The sequence below is a fragment of the Emys orbicularis genome, chromosome 1 (genome assembly GCF_028017835.1).
Source record: "Emys orbicularis isolate rEmyOrb1 chromosome 1, rEmyOrb1.hap1, whole genome shotgun sequence".
NCBI classification, from domain to species: domain Eukaryota; kingdom Metazoa; phylum Chordata; order Testudines; family Emydidae; genus Emys; species Emys orbicularis.
In genome coordinates this window covers 316,321,805-316,342,402 of record NC_088683.1, presented here as the reverse complement: position 1 = coordinate 316,342,402, position 20,598 = coordinate 316,321,805, and positions in this window count along the sequence as shown.

Below are 20,598 nucleotides of genomic sequence, written 5' to 3'. Positions count from 1 at the left end.
TAATTTCAGCCTGAGAAATTTAGGAGACACTATTATTTTTAAACTATGCTATTTCATGCTTATGTGTATTTGGGGCCTGACCCAATTCCTGTTGAAGTCACTGAGTTTTAATGAGTGCAGCATTGTCTCCTTAAATGCTAAGTTAAATAATGCTGTTTGTATGAAAACTATCATGCTGGGACTCTCTAATTCTGCAATGTTAGCTCCATTGAAAATTGCAAACAAATTTTGGGGTATTCTCATTAATGAGAACCTAAACAAGCTTCCAATGTCCATTGAATATTAACTCCTCATTGTATGTATGATGCACCATCAATAAAAATAAAGCAGATCAGATACAGAAAATGTGTGCAGTATCCACAATGTGGCTTTCCCTATTTTTTACTTAATGAAGTACTGCCAGTTGAAGTAAATGCTTATATAAGGTATATCACTGTATGCAAAGATGCAGACTTACTATATCTGAAATATCCACTAACGTTTCCCACTCACATTTAACAGAAATGGGATTCAGAAAACTTAAAGGTAACATTTAAAGTCATAAAAAAATGAAAAGTGAAAAATATGCTATGTTGCCATAGGCAGTGGTGTCTTAAATTGAGTTATATTAATGGTGAAATTATTTTGACCTTGAGGTCATAAGTTATATCTTCATGGAGACAATATTGCAAATCTAGGGAAAATTATGATCCAGTCAGCTATGGCACAACCTTCATTCCTAATAGTTCCCAAATTATACAATAGAAGATACTATTAGAAAAATTGAGATGAATAATTTAAGTGGGAGCATCACATAAAAGTATAATTGTAGGAACATAGGACAGATTTCCCCCCCCCCCCATTATTACTTTAAGACTAAAATCTTAGCAAGAAAAGCTAAAATACATTTCGTAAGAGGGCCAGATTCTAACCTGGAGTTACTCCAACTACATACTGATGTAACTGACATCAGGATCTGGCCTAGGAATTTTTTCCTTAAAAATGTATCAAGAGCAATTAGTGAGACAGAATCTAAAAATACATGCAGGATGGTGCCTTAGGCTCCCATCCAGAAAGCTTATCCACATAGAAGATCTCTGTGCCAACAGAAGCCCCACTGATTCCGTATCCAGGGCTTCACTGAGTTTCAGGTCTCGCATTCATCAGCATCCAAAATTAATCTGACTGTCTAGCTGATTATGTCAAGAGGCTGTTGTTGCAGTTTCAGGGTTAATGGCATCTTTGACCCCCTTCCTGGTCTTCCTTGAGGGCACACATTTAAGGCTTTAGGCTTCCCAGCTGTCACCATTCTTAAGTGGAGACCCACATCTCTTTCTCTCCATACTGAGGGTTTAAGCTTGCAGTCCCTCTGCACCACACTGTGATTTCCTAGTAGGTCTGACCAGGGTCCAGTACCTGTGGTTGACTCTTCCTGCAGGGGCTATAATAATGTACACCAGTTACCAACCACCCTTCACAGAGCAAACTGCATTTTTTCTTAAAGTAAAAGCATTATTGAGAAAACATATAAAAAGAAAGTTCCTATATGCATGGTAAAAGCTCACCAGAGGTCCCCCATCAGTCTTAGGGGGCCCTAGTAGGCCAAAGTCTTTCCAAATCTCCTGCAGGATGAAGGCCCTTGGACAGAAGGCTCTGTCCAGATTGAGTCACTCTTTCTAACAGACCAAGAGAACAAAGATGGATTTGGTTTTCTAGCCCCAGTTTCTTTCATATTCCCACAGTCAGAGTTCCAGAATGTTCTTTGGTGTCCATATTGACTCAGGACACAAGCAGAGCACTGGGACCCATCACACCTGCATCTCCTTGCCTGACAGCCACTGAAGATATACAGCCTCACATCCTTCCTCCTGGGTCCCATGGGTGTGACTTGACCCTCTTCTGCTGTTTAAGCCAGTTGCATTTGTCCGGGTCAGTCTCTTCAGCTCTGCCTCCAGCTCGATCCATCTCTCCTGAACAAACAGCCTTTTCCATACCTGTTCCAAATCTCTCTTGCCATCACCACTCCACCTTCTGGACTGACCGTGGCACTATCTTCTCAGTTCCCTGCATGTCCTGCAGGGCGACGAGAGCTCTTCTGCCCTTTGTCTGGAGGGGGTATGCCACCTGCTTCAGATTGCCTGAGTGCAGCATGGCTTACCACCTCCAATCTCTTCCGATCAGCAGCAGATGAATCTTGCTGCTCATACAAGGTCAGGAGCTGCTGTTTCTTCAGTGGTTCCTCATTCCTGCTCCTGTCTCTCTTTTTGATGTTCTTTTCCCCAAAAGATTATGAGACCCTTTTCTCTCTCTGTGTTTTCCTTCTATAGTACTTGCTTTTACTGGTATTGGCACTTATGGCAATTCACACTGTCACACTTCCCTAGACATTGCCATGGTATTGTCATGGTTCCAGGGTTAACTGTACCTGAATTCCCCCTCTGAGTCCTTCAAGGGTACTCACTTAAAGTTTCCAGCTCCAAACAATCACCTCTCTTGAGTGAAGACCCATGTCTCTCTCCGTTCTGCCTGAGTTTTAAGTCTGGACAGGTTCCTGTCTTCCATTGTGATATCTCTAGCAAGCCAGTCCACCTAAGGCCAGCGCTTGAGCTTTGGTTTCTCTCCAAGGGCTAAGAACAGTTGTTGTCAGTAGTTACAAGTTACCACACAGCTCTTTCTAAGCAAGACATTTATTCCTAAGGTGAAAGCATTACAGAGAAGCCATAAAAAACAATCAAAGTTCCTATATGCATGCTAAAACTTACCAGAGGTCACCCATTAGCCTTATGGGGCTCTAGTAGGCCCAGGTCTTTCCAACTCTTCTGCAAGGGTTGGGCCCTCTTTGGACAGAATATCTTGTCTGTTTGCCAGATAAGAAAGAAGGCCCTGTGTCAGTTCAAGGTAATCCTTTTGTATTAAAAGCCCTTTCTTTGTCTCCTAGTCTCTGGAAAACCCAGTTTGAACCAGTATATGTAAGCCCCTTCTGGGGACAGTACCTCTCTAGAATTGTTTCATCTCATCGAATTACCTTAATCACCCCCGCTGCCCAGTTTTTAGTTCCTGTAGGACCTGTGGTAACCCTCCCCCATGGAGTAGAGGACAATCATACAAAAAACATTCATAGATTTAATACAATGGGCCCCAAAAATATCAGATGGTGGTTGCAATATCTGTAACTGTTGTCACCTGCATGGCTCTTGAATGACATTTACAAGAATGTATGTAATAATGTCTCTGCATTTTTACTGTTAGGTACTTTTTGCCAAAATATATGTTCTACTGTAAAATTCACAAAAAAATACTGTATCAACATAATGCCATTGAAGCTACAGCCTGTAAAGCAAGGTTATGCATTTGTGAATACTGCTGGTGGGTAAGGAAAAGAGCTGGGTTGGTTTCAATTCACTTTCTATCCAAACTACATGTTAGCAAAGACAAACAAACAAACAAAAAAAAAAAAAGTAGGATTTTAATTAAACAAAAGCTCTTTTATCATCTATAAAGTAGCCAGTACCAGATGCTTTAGGAGAAGCTACAATAATCCCTGTAATTTATAATGATGGGGAAATCTGCCCATTAAGAGAAGTTCCCCCCAACCCAAGGCAGTTAGGGTTTGACTTATACCATGAAATCAGAAAGTTTATCTCTCTTAAGATTAAAATGTTATCTTATCTTTTGTAACTGTGGGTATTATCAATAGCCCTACACATATTGAATCATTTTTGAACTCTATTAAGCTCTTGGCCTCAGTGATATACTGTGGCAATGAGCTGCATGAGTTAATTATTCATGGTGTCAACTGTATTTCATTTCATCCATTTTAAATTTGTTTCCTTTCAATTTCACTGAATGTCGCTTTGTTCTATCTCATAATACTGAAAATGATCTGTCAAATTCTCCAGTGCCGATATTTGAGTAGACTATTAATTGTAGTACTCGCTGTTTCAATAATTATGAATTAGGCCAGAAAAAAAGCAATATGATTCTACTGATTAGGTTTTTAATCTCTGTTTCTCTTTTTGTGTTTGATGTCAGGTATTTGTTTGATTTTAAATCCCAAGATGTCTTGAAGTCTTTTTTCAGTGAAAGATCTAAATTAATTCTAGGTTTGCATGACTTTCTAAATATTGAGGTTTCAACAACAACTATGAAATAATGAAATTTGTGAAATATTTTAACCAACTAGTAGAGCTGGGAATGTTCTAAAAATAATTTTCGCCTAATATTCTTTTACAATTGCTTTTAACTGTGCTTCTATTCAGGTTCTTACACTATGGCATCTGAAGACCTGAGGGTGGCATTTATGCCCACTTGTGTTTGATTACTGTGAATATTTCAGTTAACCTCCTAGCAGGAACACTGATGGGGATAGTTAATTGTAAGTGACTTTCACAGAACTATTGTGAAAAGCATATTCCAAGAACCTTAGAATCATAGAAACATAGAATATTAGGGTTGGAAGAGACCTCAGGAGGTCATCTAGTCCAATCCCCTGCTCAAAGCAGGACCAACACCAACTAAATCATCCCAGCCAAGGCTTTGTCAAGCTGGGCCTTAAAAATCTCTAAGGATGGAGATTCCACCACCTCCCTAGGTAACCCATTCCAGTGCTTCACCACCCTCCTAGTGAAATAGTGTTTCCTAATATCCATCCTAGACCCCCCCCCACTGCAAATTGAGACCATTGCTTCTTGTTCTGTCATCTGCCATGACTGGGAACAGCCTAGCGCCATCCTCTTTGGAACTCCCCTTCAGGTAGTTGAAGGCTGCTATCAAATCCCCCTTCACTCTTCTCTTCTCCAGACTAAATAACACCAGTTCCCTCAGCCTCTCCTTGTAAGTCATGTGCCCCAGCCCCTAATCATTTCCATTGTCCTCTGCTGGACTCTCTCCACTTTGTCCACATCCCTTCTGTAGTGGGGGGACCAAAATGGACACAATACTCCAGGTGTGGCCTCACCAGTGCCGAATAGAGGGGAATAATCACTTCCCTTGATCTGCTGGCAATGCTCCTACTAATACAGCCCAATATGTCATTGGCCTTCTTGGCAACGAGGGCACACTGCTGACTCATATCCAGCTTCTCGTCCACTGTAATCCCCAGGTCCTTTTCTGCAGAACTGCGGCTTAGCCAGTCGGTCCCCAGCCTGTAGCGGTCCATGGGATTCTTCCTTCCTAAGTGCAGGACTCTGCACTTGTCCTTGTTGAACCTCATCAGATTTCTTTTGGCCCAATCCTGCTAAATGTCTAGATCACTCTGGACTCTATCCTTACCCTCCAGCGTATCAACCTCTCCCCCCAGCTTAGTGTCATCTGCGAACTTACTGAGGGTGAAATTAATCCCATTATCCAGATCATTAATAAAGATGTTGAAAAAAAACGGCCCCAGTACCGACCCCTGGGGCACGCCGCTTGAGACCGGCTGCCAACTAAACATCGAGCCATTGATCACTATCTGTTGAGCCCAACAATCTAGCAAGCTTTCTATCCACCTTATAGTCCATTCATCCAATCCATACTTTTTTAACTTGCTGACAAGAATACTGTGGGAGATGGTATCAAAAGCTTTGCTAAAGTCAAAATATATCACATCCACCACTTTCCCCATATCCACAGAGCCAGTTATCTCATCATAGAAGGCAATCAGGTTGGTCAGGCATGACTTGCCCTTGGTGAATCCATATTGACTGTTCCTTCATGGAGCAGGTCCTCAAGGAATCAATTATGAAACACTTAGAGGAGAGGAAAGTGATCAGGAACAGTCAGCATGGATTCACCAAGGGGAAGTCGTGCCTGACTAACCTAATTGCCTTCTATGAGAAGATAACTGGCTCTGTGGATGAGGGGAAAGCAGTGGATGTGTTATTCCTTGACTTTAGCAAAGCTTTTGATACGGTCTCCCACAGTATTCTTGCTGCCAAGTTAAAGAAGTATGGGCTGGATGAATGGACTGTAAGGTGGATAGAAAGCTGGCTAGATCGTCGGGCTCAACGGGTAGTGATCAATGGCTCCATGTCTAGTTGGCAGCCAGTTTCAAGCGGAGTGCCCCAAGGGTTGGTCCTGGGGCCGGTTTTGTTTAATATCTTTATTAATTATCTGGAGGATGGAGTGGACTGCACTCTCAGCAAGTTTGCCGATGACACTAAACTAGGAGGCGTGGTAGATACACTAGAGGGTAGGGATCGTATACAGAGGGACCTAGACAAATTAGAGGATTGGGCCAAAAGAAACCTGATGAGGTTCAACAAGGACAAGTGCAGAGTCCTGCACTTAGGACGGAAGAATCCCATGCACAGCTACAGACTAGGGATCGAATGGCTAGGTAGCAGTTCTGCAGAAAAGGACCTAGGGGTCACAGTGGACGAGAAGCTGGATATGAGTCAACAGTGTGCTCTTGTTGCCAAGAAGGCTAACGGCATTTTGGGCTGTATAAGTAGGGGCATTGCCAGCAGATCGAGGGACGTGATCGTTCCCCTTTATTTGACATTGGTGAGGCCTCATCTGGAGTACTGTGTCCAGTTTTGGGCCCCACACTACAAGAAGGATGTGGAAAAACTGGAAAGAGTCCAGCGGAGGGCAACAAAAATGATTAGGGGTCTGGAGTGCATGACTTATGAGGAGAGGCTGAGGGAACTGGGATTGTTTAGTCTCCAGAAGAGAAGAATGAGGGGGGATTTGATAGCAGCCTACAACTACCTGAAGGGGAGTTCCAAAGAGGATGGAACTCGGCTGTTCTCAATGGTGGCAGATGACAGAACAAGGAGCAATGGTCCAAGTTGCAGTGGGGGAGGTCTAGGTTGGATATTAGGAAACACTATTTCACTAGGAGGGTGGTGAAGCACTGGAATGCGTTACCTAGGGAGGTGGTGGAGTCTCCTTCCTTGGAGGTTTTTAAGGCCCGGCTTGACAAAGCCCTGGCTGGGATGATTTAGTTGGGAATTGGTCCTGCTTTGAGCAGGGGGTTGGACTAGATGACCTCCTGAGGTCCCTTCCAACCCTGATATTCTATGATTCTATGATTCTATGATCACCTTCCTCTCCTCCAAGTGCTTCAAAATGGATTCCTTGAGGACCTGCTCCATGATTTTGCTGGGGACTGAAGTGAGACTGACTGGTCCATAGTTCCCCGGGTTCTCTTTCTTCCCTTTTTAAAATATGGGTACTATATTTGCCTTTTTCCAAATGTCCAGGACCTCCCCCAGTCACCACGAATTTTCAAATATAATGGCCAATGGCTCTGCAATCACATCAGCCAAGTTCCTCAGCACCCTTGGATGCATTAGATCTGGACTCATGGACTTGTGCACGTCCAGCTTTTCTAAATAGTACTTAACCTGTTCTTTCACCATTGAGGGCTGCTCACCTCCTCCCCATACTGTGTTGCCCAGTGCAGCAGTCTGGGAGTTGACCTTCTCTGCAAAGACCGAGGCAAAAAAATCATTGAGTACTTCAGCTTTTTCCACATCATCTGTCACTATGTTGCCTCCCCCATTCAGGAAGGGTCCCACGCTTTCCCTGACCTTCTTCTTGTTGCTAACATACCTGTAGAAACCCTTCTTGTTACCCTTCACATCCCTTATCCTGAAACTGCAACTGAGTTGTAGTGAAGTTTGTGGTGTATGGATGTTGCCCACTGGTCAGTACATGTGTTCTCTTTGGGCTCAATCCACAGAGCAGGTGTGTCTGCTGCAGTCCCTGCCACAGAATTTGGCTCTTTAGCTCACACTACAGTGACTCATGGTTTTTGTTCTGGAGAACCCCACTTCCATCCCTGGTATCATCCAGGATGCAGGCTGTGTGCAGGCACAGAGGTCTGTTTGTATGGATGTCATTGCAGGCTTGGTGTCCAAATTTGTAAGTCTGAGCATGTGCACAAGTATTCTTATACTAAGATTTCTCTGCATCCAGTCAATGGACAGAAGCATACTATGTGGCCACTCCATACAAACCCAGGCCCCAAACCTTCCGTAAATCCATGCAAGTGGAGGGATCCCCTCCCCACCCATGGAGCTCAGTGCAGGATTGGGGCTTGAATATATTCTATCAAATATTGCAACAAACTACTTGTAAACATTGTACAAACCTGGAATTATTCAATCATAGAAGTAAATTCAGTAAATTACTTTGAATGACAAATTAAGATTCAAAATCACAATCTACTTAGTCAGTTCCCAGACAGAAAGGCAGTGCAATAGATTTAATATTTCATTATGAGTTATTTGCTTATTTGTCCATTATGCTAAATAATAAAATATATTTAGGCATGGAGATTTAGTAAAGAACCAATGTACTCTGTTTTTTCTACGCTTCCCTTCAGGTTTGGGGAAATTTAATATCTTGATGGAAGACCCAGATTAAGCAAGGTACTTAAGCACTTATATAATATTAAGCACATGAATAGACCTTGAAGTAATTGGAACTACTCACACAAGAATGTGTGAGAATACCTTTTCTAAAGCATCCCTATTTAGAAAGCACTTAGGTACATTGAAGTAAATGGCATTTAGGCATGTGCTCTTTGATTGGGACTGAATCCCACAAACACTTACATATGCTTAACTTTACTACTGAGGGTAGTCCCATTAAAATCAATTGGGCAACACACAATAGTAAAGTTAAGCATGCAGGTAAGCGTTTGCAGGATCAGGGCTGTGAGGCCTAAATGCAGTAAGCGCTGTACAAATCTGTCCCGCTGTGATGGTGAAAGTAGCTGGTAACAAATATTGAACCCAAGTTGCTGATCCGGCAAATACTTCATAATGCTATACATGTGACTTCAATGGGACTACCGGCATGCATAAAATTACATATGTGCCTAAGTAAGTGTTTGCAGGCTCAGCTCTTCGGTCCTGATTCTTTTTTCCATCTAGGTCTTTTGCACTGCTCTTTCTGTAAATGAGAATCTGGCTGTATGCGTCTAAGTCTCTTTTGTAGACATGGACATTTCAGATTCCTATCTGAAGGGATCACATTGCCTGCTGTTTGGTGTGGGTTCTCTCCAGTCCTAATCAGCACTAACTATTGAAATGATATTCCCTTTTATTTTTCCTTTGAGTATTAAGTTGTTTGTTTAGTGCTTTGAAACCTATTATTTTAAATTCATCGTGCCCAATAACCTTGCCTCAAATGCATCCTGAAATGGGAAGCATCTTTATTACCTACATAATAAAAAAATGGTAAAATCTGCTTTTCTGTTTGTTCTAATTGACTACTAACATTGCATTAATAAAGTACAGTGCAGTTTCAGTACTAATTCCTCAGTGTGCACAGTAACAGTACAGAAGAGGAGAAATATTAAATGTATATAGATGGTTAAAATACCATTCAATTTAAAGAACAAGGCTTTGTGTAGCCCTGAGGTATTCAAATTATAATTCTAAAGAATTTATATGGACATTAGTCTCCACTATATGTATAAGTATAGTATTAATGAACATAAGAATGTGCTGAAATTATCTAGTTCTGCATTACTGATGCTTTACTCAGTAATTAGGTATGACTAATTAGCCACAAGATAAGTCAAAAGCGTTCAGGATACTTTTGAAAGCTAAAAGCCTAAAGCCATATAATTTGATCATTTTGGCTAGTCAAACTAATTGGTTAATATATAGTACCATAGAAAACGGTTAGCAAAATATTGGGAATGGGGGAAGTCAGAATTACTTAGCTACTTAAAGGTTTGAAATTTAATTGCAGCTGTGAGAAATTTGCTTAAAGAGATTAATATAATAAACAGCAAGATGGACACTTAGAATGTAAGTAACAAGGCACAGATTGTGCATATGAAAGCTCACAAATGGTTCTCTATGGCAGACTCATTTTTGATGCTGCTGTTCTACTTTAAAACCAGGAAAATGGCAGCTTCTCACCAAACAATTCATCTCCCTGTGCATAGTCAGAGACTTATTTTTTTATTAGCATAAGAAGATATGTTTTATTTCTGCTTACTCCTGCTGAGTGCAGTGAGCCATCACAGCTGAGAAGGAAGGAGTTGGACTCTATTGCTTGAGTATCATCCACAGAATTATAGACTAATTTGCAATGAACTCAAGGCAAGGGAGTTGCACAAGTGTCATTGTGGGCCTTTACTTTTCGTGATTAGTTGTGTGAGAAGGAAAAGACGCAGCTTGTCTTTCAAAGCTAAAAGTCCAGGGCTAGAAGTTAGAAAATCCTTCTTTTTACCTGTAAGCTGTGTGTTTTCTGGAAAATGATCAGGAGAAAACGAACCTAGATCCCCACAACACCAATTTCACAGTCACCTTTCAGACTAGATCTTTTTTAACTCAAAGGGATACTTTTGAGAAACCCTGACTTAAGCCCAGATTCTGCTCACTGTTTGAATAAAGCGTATAAACTAGAAAGCTGACATTTCTAGTCAAGTCTGAGCCCAATCAAGGATACCATAATCATGAATATAAAAGATAGAAATGCAAATACCTGAGCAGGAATTTTGGCTCCAGCTGTTGACGTCTTCCTCTGCAGTAGGTCTGCCTCTTGCTCCAGACCCCAATCTCCCTTCTCAGAAGACACTACACTATGCCACTCTTGGTATCATGTAATGGAGCAGCTGGAGTTGTAATGTAAGTGGCCTAGCTGAAGAAAGGGAAATGTCCCATTGTGGAGCAGGAATGACAACCTCTGAGAGCACCATGTCTTCTGTCCAGCTGCCAAGTGATTTTCCCTGTGAGAACCAGGAGATCGTTCTCCCTGGGTTGACATTGAATTGTCCACTCAACCGCTATGAGATGCAATGATTAAACAGATTGGTAAATGCGCATATTAAGAATTCAATTCTTCAGGCCTTGTTCACATTCACTAGCACTTGCTCCTGCACATAGTCTATTTGAAGTCAATGGGAATGCTTGGCTTGTATGAACAAACACTTCTCACTGAAGTAGTACCGAATAAGGATTGCAGAATTAAGCTCAAAGACAAGGGATAAAGTTATTCTCTGAGACAATGTGAGGGACCCGGCTATTCAGGAGACCCTTGGAGTAGAGCCACTACTCCTCCAGATCAAGAGGAGCCAACTGAGGTGGTTTGAGCACTTGATAAGGATGCCCCCTGGGTGGCTTCCTTTGGAACTCCACCGGGCATGTCCCACTGGGAGGAGGACCAGAGGCCGACCCAGGACATGCTAGAGGAATTATATCTCCTGGCTGGCCTGGGAATGCTTGGGAATCCCCCAGGAGGAGCTGGAACCTGTTGCAGAGGAATGCGAGGTCTGGTCCTCCTTACTCTGCATGCTGCCGCCACGACCCTCACCACAAAAAGCTGCATAAAGGAAAAAGAAGACGAAGAAGATGAGGTTATTTGAAGTAGGGACTTTGTTTCCTAGAACTAACCATAAGTTGGCTGGCATCAAAAAAAAAAAAAAAAAAAAAAAGGTAGCTAAAGCCAATCAGGATCCGTCTACTCTGTAAAAACAACTGTGACAGGGTTCCCAGTTAGAGCATGCTTATTCTCTTGCATGAATAAAACATGTTTCTCTCTCATAGCGTAACTAGAACTCATCTGAGCTGAATCCAAACTCTGACATCCAGATTTGCCAGCCTACTTTGTCCCCTCTGAATCATGCCTGCAGCACAGAAGGGATCAGATCTGTCCCCAACTCCACTACTGGGATTCCCCAGTTATAATGAAGTCCACCAAGAAAAGAGTCCGAGTGGCCAGCTTCTCTAGCACTGTCTTTGCTGCCTCCACTGCAGGTGGCATGTCCAGGACAATGAAGGGCAGAGCTGTACTCCAGTCAGGCTGTTTAGTCAGCAAACGGTCTCTTTGGGTACCTGATACAAGCTGGCACAAGTTAGAGCTGTTCGAACTCATGCCTGGGCCAGTGCTGGGGCCCAGAATTAGGGAGCTGTAATAGGAAACTGCATGCAGCAGAATCTCTGGAGCTGAACCTTTTGAGTTTTTCTCCCATCATTAACAATTATAGACATATTAGTAATTCTGTTATAAATATGAAATGCTTCATTTTTTAGGACTTTAACAGTAAAAAAAAGCATGAGCTGAAACTTGCGGTCCAAACCACATTGGATTTTGTATGTGTGTTTGTGTATCTGCGTGTGTGTAAACTTTGACAAAAGAACTGGGTTTAGAAGCAGTTTGAGTTGTGGTGAGTGTAAAAAGAAAATATTATGCCTAAATATTTTATGCTTGAACACTTCAAAATTTATTTTTAGAGAGAAATACTAAATGGATCAGGCAATTAGTTTAAATATAGACTTGTCACTTTTGCTTTTAAATTATGTAGCTGACCTAGTAATTTAGATTAAAAATATATTACTGCACATAGGCAAAAAATAAAATAAAATGGGATTTCAAAGGAACCCAATGTACTTAAGACTTTTATAACCAAGGACATAGCATGCACTCTCCTTTGATTTATGAATTCCAGCTATTTTACTGATTTGAGAAGTAAACATTCTGTAAGCATTGTAGCTATTAGAATGATAGTAATGACTCAAGGAAGGGTTCTAGTTTATCATGGCAATATTCCCTTAGTTATCTTCTAAGTATGCCCTAACATAATGAATGGCAACAGCGCCAAGGGAGCCATTGTGAATTATCAAGTATATAATACAGTAGCTGCTTTCATTGTCCATAGCAGAAATTACAAACCATCTGGAAAGGACACCGAGTTTCAGGAGTAGAAGTGTTGCAGATCTTCAACAAATACCTATGTATGCATTTCTTTTATTTAATCTCGAATCCTGATTGGAGCCTGTGGGCGCTATCATAATGTTAATAACTAAGGAAAAGTGTATTTGATCTGAACGATGTGTTTCTGCCATCTCTTCTATCACCTGATATATTGACCCCATGCAGAAAGCCAAAGAGGCAAGCAAAGGGGCAACAAAGACTCACAGCAATGAACAGCTTAGAGAAGGAGATAACATCAATTGGGCAAATCAGCAACAGACACATTAGTATGCAGATGAAAGCTAAGCTTGTGGAGTGTTCTCTGTGCTATAGCCCATAGGTAAGCAGTCTCAGGCTAGCAGCGGGAGCAAGATGTGGCAAGGAAAATACAGTAAACTAAAAAAGTTAGTGTAAAGGAGATTAAAATGGCCTCACAGAGAAGAAGATGAAAAGACCTGTGGTATGGGATTAATTGGTCTGCCTAGGGAACTGCTGAATAAAGAATACTGTGGCACCACAGGACTCTTTGTCACTTTTTACAGATCCAGACTAACACGGCTACCCCTCTGATACTGAATAAAGAAGTGAGGCCCAGAACATAAATCTGAAGGAGTCCTTTGTAGTGAAGGCAAGAGAAGGAAGGAGGGGCTGCTGTCACCTTGATACTGAAAAAGGAACCCAAAAGAACTCCAGTTTGACAGAGTTCATAGATTCGTAGATTCCAAGGATGGATGGAACCACTGTGATTCTGTGGTCTGACCTCCTGCATAACACAGGCCATAGAACTTTCCCCCATACCTAGAGCATATCTCTTAGAAAAACATCCCATCTTGATTTAAAAATGGCAAGTGATGGAGAAACCACCATGACGCTTGGTAAATTGTTCCAATGATTAGTTACCCTCACGGTTAAATATGTACACCTTATTTCTAGTCAATGTCTAGCTTCAACGTCCAGACAATGGATCATGTTATATCTTTCTCTGCTAGATTGAAGATCCCATCATCAAATATTTGTTCCCCATGTAGGTACTTATAGACTGTAATAAATTCACCCTTAACTTCTGATGTATATAACCGTATACCATGAAAGATGGGGAAATATTGATTTAAAGACTATTTGAATTTCAAAAAAAATTCAATCTGAAATAATAGCACAACTTTATTTAAACAGGGGTGTCCATATGGAAAATTTACCTCAAACACGCAAAACATATTTCTCCATAAGTGGCTTTTTATTTTCAGAAAGTTGGGTACCTACCACTAATTGCTCTTTTATAGGTTCTCAGAACTCCTATTGAAATGAGACATGGATTATTTTTAAAGCATCTTTCAAAACATTTTCTAACCATTGATTAGTTTAGCCTCACAAAACCCTCCTTGTGAAGTATGGAAGCAATATTCGATTTATTTTTACATATGGAAAAACTGAGGAAAGGAAAGGTTTAAATTATTTGCCCTACAGCAAACTAATGGCAATAGCACCCAGGAGTTCTGACCCTGAAACCGCACATGCTTGATGGATGAAATAGTTGAGGTCATATCCCATACTGCTGCCAGACAGGAACTGTGTCTATACCTATACCCATTTATATCCAGCAATGGGCACTTCTCCTGACACTCCCCCAGAGCCCAGGAGATAGTATGTTGCCATCAAGTAATTGACTCCAGACACCACCACTCAGCTGCTGCTTCTCCTCCCTCTTTCCAGAGTGGTTCAGTCTCAGAGGAGATTTAATTTGGCCTTCTATGGCTCCAAACCATACCTTGTGATGTAGAACAATTCTGAACATAACTAATACAAGTTCATACTGCAAGCAGTGCACTAAAATGAAAGCATGCTTTAAACAAACTTTATTTGCCATTGCATGCAACACAGTGCCATGTATCTTAAAGCAGATTTTTCTAGGGACAAACAATAGGAATGAGTCTAAACATAAAGTTAATAGGAAAATGATCAAAAAGTATCAGCTAATATCATTTGATCTTTTTAAACTCTTTGCTTTTAAAATTGTTAAAGGCTTTGTTTTTGGCATTTATTCTAAAGAACATATTTGCTGGCAGAAGTTGGTAATAGATAAGTTTTACAAAAAGCACATTTGAACTTCATAAACACATGTATTTGCCCTGGGAAAATGAAAAGAATTGTAATCATCCTATCAAGAAACAATAACTATGTGTCTAATAAAAACTAATCAAGAGAGCTGAAATTTTGAATATTGAGTACTCCCGGTGTACTGCAATCCACAGGCCAACCTTTATTTCACAGAAATTATTCTATCGTTAATCATGAAAATTTACTCTGAGCAGATTTTAAATAAAGAGAGGGGAAATCATTGATTAAATAATTATTCATTATGAATTATCTATACCCATTTTTAAAAATTGCACATAAATGCGGAATAGTTTTATTCATAAATGCGGAATAGTTTTATTCATAAATGCGGAATAGTTTTATTCAAACTCAGTGTTATATTTGGAAACATTCTTTTATGTCAACTAAGTGTCTTTATCCAACGAAAATATCATCAACTTCACTTTAGTATTTTCTCATAATAAATTTTCTTATACTAGGGCTTTATTCTGGTTTACCCTTCTAAGACACTGATGTCCCACATAATTCTACCAAGTCAGTTCTAAACAGCTCCTGAAGATATCAATAAGCTTAAATTGATATGTCAGTTCTCTGAAGGATTCCAGTACCCATTTGCCTTTCTTACTTCAATCAACCAGCAGTCTGATGACTTACTGGTTTTTAAAAAGATTTCCCCTAAAAGATTTCCCCTTCCCTTGGCTGTATCCAGCAAGGCTTTTACAATAAATATGCATTCCTGAATTTGGTGAAAACCCCAAGATGAAATATTCTGATTTACTCAAAAAGCTGGAAATTCCCGCCATCCTCACTCCGCGCTGCTGCTCCACAGCAAAATCCTCCAGGGGATGAGAAGAGGGCACAAACTGAGAAGCAGGAGGCAGAGAGAGAGGGAGACAGGTGAGCGTTGCTTACATTAGAGAATATATTGCCGCAACTTGAACCAGTAGAACTGCATCAATGGAAGAAGCAACAGTGCAATACATACATGCTAACAATATTGTTTTGGATACACACAGTGCACCACATCCACACACCAGATTCCCATCATGTGCTGCATGATCTGTGGATTCTCCCACCTACCTTATGTTTCTCAGGACAGATCCATTGGTTTGTTCCAATGGATGCTTCAAACGATTCCATCCTGCAGGAAGGACTAGAATTCTATAAGATACTTAAGAAAAGATAGCAATTTATCACTTTTATTCTCTGTTAAGTTCTATGGGATTTTAGAGTTATTTGTCCTATTGGTTTATTTCGTATTTCTTTCTGTGGAACTTCATCACAAAGGCAGGTCTAAAATCCACTGGCTATATGGTATTCACTACATCTCAGAAGATGCAAAAGCAGTCAGCAGTGTTCAGGAATTTTTGAAGACTTTTCACTGTAGGTGAAGATTGAATTTCATATTCATGGCCATACTCCAAGTATCTGTGGAACCATTTGTGCTACTGGAGAAAGCACCTTTTTAGTATCTATTGCGCTCATATTGTTTGAATTTTCTCATTGGGTGAGAACTGAGTTTTGTTAAGCGTTACACTGAAAAAAAATATTTAATTAGGGATCATGTAGTTATGTGATCCTTGACATACCTTATACAACCCAACTCTGAATAGCTATTTAATCTGTTAAATCTAGTGTTTTCCAGCAGAAGACTGCTGCTTTCTGTCTAACTAAACTTTGGGTTGATTTTGATAAAGCCAAGAAGCTTGGGGATTCTAAGGTATAATCTTGAGAATGTGAGACAAAATATGTACCTTCGTCTGATCTTTCAAAACGGTAAATTATTAAAAATGTCTAGTTGCTTTCCCACCCACACCTGAACTGCTTTAACACCGATTACTGAGCAATGTCATGGGAAAGGTGATAGAACCCTGCACAGAGATGCAGTGATTACTGCTGACTCATCAGACAAGGTAACTACAGTTAGCTTCAACCCTGTGATAGAAAGGAGGGGGTTGAATCTTGCATGTGTGTCTACACTGCATCAAGAGGTGTGATTGCTGTGGGCATACCTGGGGTAGCTTTGGTTAGCTAGATCAGAGCTAGCTGCAGAAACAATAGCAATGTAACTGCAGCAGTATGGGCAATGGCATGGCCTAGCCTCTCAAGTATGTACCCAGGGTCATAGGCGGTTTATGCTTGCAAGGCTAGCCTGTGCCACCACCCATGCCACTGCAGCTACACTGCTATTGTTACTTGAGCTATCTTTGCTTTAGTGTGAAGAAATATTTCCTTTTGTTTGTTTTAAACCTGCTGCCTATTAATTTCATTTGGTGACCCCTAGTTCTTATGTTATGAGAAGGAGTAAATAACACTTCCTTATTTACTTTCTCCACACCAGTCATGATTTTATAGACCTCAATCATATTCCCCCTTAGTCCAAGCTGAAAAGTCCCAGTCTTATTAATCTCTCCTCATACGGCAGCTGTTCCATACCCCTAATCATTTGTGTTGCCCTTTTCTGAACCTTTTCCAAATCCAATGTATTTTTTTTGAGATGAGACGACCATATCTGCACGTAGTATTCAAGATGTGGGCATACCATGGATTTATATACAGGCAATATGATATTTTCTGTCTTCTTATCTCTCTCTCTCTTAATGATTCCCAACATTCTATTAGCTTTTTTCACTGCCACTGTACATTGAGTGGATGTTTTCAAAGAACTATCCACAATGACTCCAAGATCTTTTTCTTGAGTGGTCAAATTGCCTTTCAAGTCTCTTGAGTGCCTAAGTCACTTTTGAAAATGGGACTTATGCTTCTATGTCACTGAGGTGCTTTTGAAAATGTTTTCCCCGGTCTAAACTGTATTTACCCTATTTAATATAGTTGTCAGGACAGTTTGTGACAGCTGTCTTTGTGCTGTGCATTCTGTATACTTGTACCAGAATAGGTTGTGATGTTGCTATAACTTTGAATAAAGTAATAAAAATAAGGTATCCCTATATATCTCACATGACAAGCAACTTTCCCATATTTAAAGACATAAAGTTTGTATTTAAAATTAATAGAGAATTTCAAATGGAGGAAAATAGCAAAAAATAACCAAATTGTTTAATGCAGGGCAGATCAGCCCATTGAGGTCAGCCTCATTGATTTGAAGGCAGGGACAAAACAAAGAGAAGTAATGTCTTACACTAAAAAAAGGTTCAGCAAAGGGCAATGCAACTGAACATTGCCTTAGAGCAGACGAGATTTGATACACAGTCTCTGTTTCTCCATTCTGACCAACCAATGCTCAAGGTAGCAACGGGGTGGGGGAAAGATGGCTTTAAGCCACTTTTATGGTCCCTGTATTCTTGAGTGAGCCCGGGGCTAGTTCAGACCCCAGCATAAATTAAAACTCTGCTGCAACTGTTCCAAGTGTCACATGACACAACACAAAGTGAACTGGGGAAATATCCACCACATGAAAGACTTCAACTGGTATTTCACACAGTTACAGTGGCACAGATAATCAAATACCTTTTCCACCTAGCTCCAGTGGCTACCCAAGCAGAAATTACAAATCCCACATGACTTTTTGTTTAAATTAAGGCATAACCCTAGTTTCCTGGACAACATTCCCGCCTCTATCAACATGACAGTTATACAATGACAAGCTGTGCATGAGCTAGTTCTGTACGTGTGGCTGCTGCATTTACCTGGACGGTCATTACTACGCTAGCAGCACAAAAGATGCTGTATGGGAACAGTGGGATATATTTGGCAAGCCCATCTTTAAACGGTCTCTTTCAGATCATCTGTGTTCTCTGAATGATAAAGGAATTTCTTTTTATTTGGGGATTGGTTCTGAGAGCTGTTGAGCACCCTCTACTCCTACTGGGCCAGATCCTCAGCTAGTATAAAATGATGTAGTTCCAGGGACTTCAATGGCGCTATGCCTCTTTATAGCAGCTGGGAATCTGTGTGAATATCAGATGTTCAGCACCACACAGGACCAGGCCCATGTGGATTTAGTCACTAAGACATTTCAGTTTCCATAATGTACTCAATCAACCAGGCTATGAACAACACAGTAAGATAAAGGACATATTAATTCCTCCTCTGTTGCGATTATTCAAAGATCCCATGTAAAAAGAGATATCACAAACATTATGGAAAACATTTGGATCTCAAAAATACACTCAAGTTCACTACATTGAAACGCACTCAACTGCATGTCCTAAATAAACAAGAATAGCTTAATGGAAAAATAAACAAAGATCACAAGGTCACTATTAACAAAGAAAACATGTGACTAATAGCAGAGACTATTCCCATATATATCCCTTATTCCCAAGAACTGTACGGGGAGAAATCATTCTGGGAAAATGTTGAAAACTGAGAACTTCTGTTTCGAAGCCAATAAACAATGTATGAGACTAAAGAAGGCTGCATCTTTCGGTTCAAATGATTTTTAATAATCATTTGCACTTAAACAAAAGACAAACAAGGTCTGTTAGCATATTTCCAAGCAAGTATCTGGGAAAGCTTACAGCGCTCTTTGCCATCTATCTTCATGTCAGCTTCCTTCTTGCACTGGCTTTAAAAGCACCAGCATGAATATGAAGTTTAGTGGATAAGGGGTAACAAATATAAACCAAGACCCAGATAGGACATGAAAATGAAACCCAAGTCCAGATCACATATCATCATTAATGATCAGTTGGCACTTTCTGAGTGGGTAGGAGTGTTGTGCTCAGTGTCCTAGACAAACTGATTGGAGGTAAATGATATTTTGCCAGTCTAAATTCCACCTGCAGTTTCTATAGGCTATGGTGTTATTCACTTCTTGTTTTAAACTGTTGAGTGCTATTAAATGTGGTGGCACATATATCATGTTCAGATTTCACTTGACAAAGAGGTCAACTACCATGAAGGATTGTGCAAAATCAGGGGAGATTAGATTTTGTGTGTGTGTGTGTGTGTGTGTATGTGTGTGAGCGCACCCCCGCAGGGGGACTTCTTCCTACCAGCTGCTACTGATTCTTAGGGAGTGAGGGAGAAAACAAAAAATTGCACTGTTCCCTGCAATATTTGCCTCAGCTTGATCATCGAGACAGCAGGAGAAGATAAAAATCTGCCATGGTGCATGTGGGGTAAATGGATAGGAGGGCAAGAATATTGGAAGAAGGTCTGATGTATTTCTGAGCGATACATTAGGAATGAATGAACAGGGGGACTGATTGGAAAGGGATGGATGAAAAATGACCGGACTGCATGGAAGTGAAGAAAGAGCAGGGGATGGGAAGGAACAAAGGAGAAATTTCAATAAAAGTAGAGTAAGAGATGTAGGAACAGGAAAAGGACATGGGGAATAAAAAGACTGAAAGAACATGGGGGAGGGGAGGAGTGAACTCAACATGGAAAGAAGAAATGAGGAATTATTAAACAGAGACATAAAAGAGAAAAGAACAAGAAGGCAGAATCAGATGCTTGTACATGATATATTTATAATATGCTTCTATAAATGTTAGTGATTTAACTGTAACTGCAAGAGGACCTTATTTGAATGGATTCCTGAAACCACACTAGCCAAAAATATGGACCACTTAACATTTGACTTCCCTGCTCATTTATGGTCAACAGTATGGTGCTGCAGATGTAGTACGAGTAGTAGTAATAAAAGAATTAGCACTAGTATTTCAAATCTATATAGTCTTTCAATTCTAAAGCAATTAAAGTGCCATGGCATCTTAAATAGTCATACAAACAAACTATCTGCAGCACCAGCTACCACCAGAGTGAGACATGGCCTGTGTTTAAACATGCAGCCACACTACACTATAGTTTTAGAATCAAAGTGAAGAATGCCTTCTTGTATTACGACTGCCTCAGTTTTTCAAAGTGTGAGGGAAACAGAGTAAAGGGAGCCAAGTGAACCACACTCAAGTATGA